The 4,465-nt window shown below is 43.9% G+C and overlaps 1 protein-coding gene across 1 annotated transcript in view; it reads right to left on the bottom strand.

The window, feature by feature from the left end:
* Positions 1-1,359: 1,359 nt before the first annotated feature.
* sgta (small glutamine rich tetratricopeptide repeat co-chaperone alpha) overlaps positions 1,360-4,465 on the bottom strand; it is a 10,731-nt gene continuing 7,625 nt past the window's right edge. The window contains exon 12 of the mRNA XM_046030078.1: positions 1,360-1,839. The gene's annotated coding sequence lies outside the window, so the exon portion shown is untranslated. The remainder of the gene's footprint in view (positions 1,840-4,465) is intronic.

Genomic DNA, 4,465 nt, shown 5'->3' with positions numbered 1-4,465 from the left:
TGAATCACGCAACTTTAGGTCCACTCGACATCCATGCGCCCCTGCAGGTACTCTATGCCCCCCCGCCCCAGTTTCAGAGCCACTGTTTTATTCGCAGGCGTGGTTTAGCTGCATGTTTTCTTATGTTGTGAATAATTTGAATTTCAGCTACTAAGAAAACTCATCAAACGTGCGCAGTACAGTTGTTGCTGTAGGGCAGCTTTAACAAAAGAAAAGATTTGTGCAGTTTGAAATAGTTTGAGTTTCTTTTACAAATATCTTATATGAATGGAAAGAGAGAGAGTGTTTCTACTAGGGGTGCAATTCTGAAAATTCTTGGCCGAAGCTGAAGATAATGAAAAACTTTCCTGAATACCGAACAAGTACATTCACATTTTTTTCCATTTATTTTGCACCATTTTATAAATTAAATAGTCAAAATGTGCTTTTTCCTCAGTGTTTCCCACAGGATGTGGAGAGACTATGGTGGGGGGGCCCGGGGCCCGAGAGGGTCCGGTAAAGTAAATTACATGAGTCCATTTACTTTTAATGGACACATGTAACATGTTTTATACTTTCTGTGAATATAAGTTAATCTTATTTCCATCCTGTACAGACATCTTATTTTGAAAACCGGACGTTGTCACATGTGTTTCCTCCTCCTCGCGCTAAATTCATCCAGTCCGACCCGGTTTGATAAATAATGTTGTAACATGAAGACTTCACAGCCTCTCTTCACACTAAAGAGACAAACTGACAGGATAAAGTCTCTAACCTGCCTGTCAGCTCGCTCTGGGCCGCTTCACTTACCGTAAAGGCTGGAATACGTGCGCACTCCAAATGTAGGCGGGGCTAGCTTAACCTCCTTCTCACAGAGGAGAGACAGAAACACTCAAAGCGGTTCTTTTCTAAGAAGTCAGCCACAGATGGAGCGGATGTGCTGAGAGACAGTTCAGTTCAGGAGAACAATTTTAAATGCTTCCACGCTGCACGTGCAACTGAATTGTTCGGTAATTTTAATTCGGCCTTTTGACTCATTAGGCCGAACACCGCACTTTTTTGTTTGCCATTTTCGGCCGATTAATTTCAGGGGCCGAACATTCGGTGCATCCCTAGTGTATACTTTAATCAGAATATCTTCAGTGTTTCACCGTGCCGTTCTTCAACCCCCCCCAACTATCCCTTTTACTTTTAACAGTATTATTAGAGTCTGATATGTTTTACTGAAGTTATGGATCTGAATACTTCATCCACCGCTGCTAATTAGTTTGCTTCCTTTAAACGGAGTGCGGATCCTAACGCAGCGTCTGTCGTTCTGCTGTGAAGCTCAGAAATCAGGAAAACCAACCGTTTGAATCAACAGACATCAGACAGGAAGTGTAAAATGTTGAGATGCTTTTTTTTAATTCCCAGACTCTGTCGCCTCCTGACCGAGGAGTTCACCCCGCCACGCACACTAATTTACCCCCAACATGCACTCACACACTCTTTCACTCGCTCACACACTCGTCATAAACAAGGTACTGGACACAACTTTGCATTTAAAGGTACACTGTGTAGTTTTAAGAAGAAATTTCAAGCTTCACGTTTAACATCTGGGATCCCTGTTCCTATTAGAGCGCGTTTATTAGAATTAATAATCTGGGTTTGATATTTAAGTCGAAATGTTCTTCCTAAAAAAAACGCACAGAACCGCAGGAAGTGGGTGTTGTTTTTTTCGGTGACGGGGCTCCTGAAGGAAGCGGGAGGCCTCTCGTTCTCTCGTGCAGGTTTTACTCAGTGAAACAAAACAAAAAAAACAACTTCCTTTTAGTCCTTCGAGTTATAAATGATCCAAATGATGAGCTCTTCTCCTCCAACCTGGAACACAGAGAGAGAAAGGAAATGAAAGTGAGACAAAAACAAACTCCGCAGGCGTCCATTAGGGCGCCACGACTCTGAAGCCCAAGTTATACGTCGACGAACACTCCCTCCAAAAAATGTAACTACATGTTGTTGCAGGGCTGCACGATTACGGATAATCACCATTATTCACTGATTTTAGGTTTTAATTTAAATAAAGTGTACAAATCTTTGCATCAACATAAGACTGATAACACGAAACTGGAGGAAAGACAGCGGCTGTGTCGCGGTTTTGTCCGGCGTCGACTCACACTGACGTGTTTCAGCAGCGGAGCGTTCAGCCTGCACGTTAACGTGTTGTTAATTTGCTATTTTGTGTGCTTCAACTTCAGAACAGTTTTCTGTAGCTCTCTGCAGGTAACCGTTACATATCCACATGGAGCATTTCAGAATAAAAGCATTTTCCTGCCTGACTTGTTCAGATTTTGCTTATTTGTTCAGCTGTCCTTGATTTTTGTGCTTACACTGCGGTAAAGTAGCTACATTAGTTAAATGGTTTATTTTTTTTGTTAGTTTTAACTGTGTTTATTGTTGATGTGCGATCGGGAGTCTGCAAAGAGTGTTTTATTCTACTCTGCTTACCAGCAACGCGGTTTTGTCCGGGCTGCATCTCCCACAGGGAGCCTTTCAGAATCAGAGCGTTTTGCCTGATTTTGCTGACATGTTCAGATTTTGTTGATTTGGTTTCAGTGTTTGCTTTTTGTGCTTCTTCTATGACTAAGTAGGCGACGTTGTCTGTTCTGTGTTTTTTGTTGATTTATGATCGGGAGCACGCACGGGGCGTTTTACGCATTTTAAACGGCGATATCGCATTCGATCATGTCCATTTAATCGTGGGAAGCTAAAATCGTAATCGCGATCAATATTCGAATAAATGTGCGGCCCTCTGTTGCGGCAATGCAGACCGCATGAATTGCGATTGGTCGGCTCGGTGGCATCGTATCTCCGACATGGTCCTCCTGTCTCAACCGGTTCGAGGCTCATACACACCATCTCGTTTCTGCATTTGTGTAATTCTACTAAAACTGCTGTTGAACACTGATCAGCTCCAACATGATCTACTCACTTTCCGTCGGCCTACACCAATGAAGAAGAAGAAACCCCCCACAGTGGAGCGTAGAAACCCCACCGCCAACTACTGCTTTGGAGCTCAAGCACAAATGCTTATGACGGCACGTAGCCTACGCCATCGGCTGCGGCGTGAACTCGATGCAGAATTAGAAACTGGCCTCGACACGTCAACCACATCCAGGAGGGGGTGGAGCATCTGGTCACGGAAACGCTTCTTTTTAAAGAAAAAGGCTCCAGGATTCGATTACGCTTCATCGGTCAACGAGTCTCGATGCATCTCAGCCAAAAGCAGCAGAAGCATTCGGTCCATGATATAAAAAACTGCATCTGTGTCCTACCTCAGCACACGCACCTCTCCTAGAGTCGCCTCTGATTAGCTGAGCTCGCCGTTATCTTCATGGCTGCGGACGTTAGCTCCAACGGCTAACGTGGTTCCTCAAATTAGTTGTGCATTTTTGTAGATTTCACCCACAGCGTGCGTTTCGTCCAGTTCGTGCATCACAGAAAGTTCATAAAATCCAAGATGTGCCCAGATATCTGCTTTCAACATACCACCCGCTGGCTTCCTCTGCCACATCTCCAAACATGAAAAGCGTGTTAGCCGTTACGCTGCAACATCGCTTAACAACTTCATTATCCATCAACTATCATCGTTGGTGGGCTTTAGTGCTGCAAACTCCTGATTGTGTTCCGTCACTGCAGCGATGCAGAATCATCCACACTAGTGCTGCACCATTTGGAGAAAAAGTCATATTGTGATTCGACTATAATGGAACAAATGATACTCCGAGTCTACTTGCTTGATTATCAAGGAAAATGCACAAAATACTGACGTTTTGAAATATGTAAACGATAAACAATATTTATAACAGTAACTGTCAAAATGGAACTAAGGGAGCGAGTTGCTCTACGGAGGAGGCGGCTCGGAGCAAATACTGGCCCACTGGCGTCCTGGATCTGCTGGATGGATAAATCGTGGCGGTGATGGTGCAGTGGATAAAATGTGGCCTACTATTTTACCACTAGTTGAATATTGAATCCACTTAAAGCCGTTTCATTTCTGTGGGTTTTTATTATTCATTAAATCCTTGAGCTCTGCAGTGGTCTTTAATGTGTTGTCAATAATCATATTGTTGATCATTTGGAAGTTTACTGTAGTACGTCAAACCTTTTTAACGTCCCGCCCCATCCAGCCTGTGATTGGTCGGTTAACGAGAAAGTGAAACTTGTAGCCGCGTTTCTGAAAAGTTGAACAACAAAAGGCGTTTAAACGTTAAATGGCCAGCGAGTCAAACCCAAACTTTACTTATCTTCTCCCTTTTTTCTGCTGTCTTAACGCTTCAGCTGCTGCGGCTTCTGTCTCAGAGCGACCGCCGTTTCTCTCGGTCCGACTGTGTTTTGAACGATTAGCGGCGGGGGGGGGGGGGGGGCACGGGGGGTTGGTAATATTAAAAGTTACTGGCACACTGCTCTTAAATCATTTTTCTGATTGCACGTAGGCCTACATATTTGC

This window comes from Micropterus dolomieu, linkage group LG19 (assembly GCF_021292245.1).
Source record: "Micropterus dolomieu isolate WLL.071019.BEF.003 ecotype Adirondacks linkage group LG19, ASM2129224v1, whole genome shotgun sequence".
Classification (NCBI taxonomy): domain Eukaryota; kingdom Metazoa; phylum Chordata; class Actinopteri; order Centrarchiformes; family Centrarchidae; genus Micropterus; species Micropterus dolomieu.
Note: the sequence above shows the minus strand (reverse complement) of the source record. Positions and strands in the feature narration are given on the sequence as shown.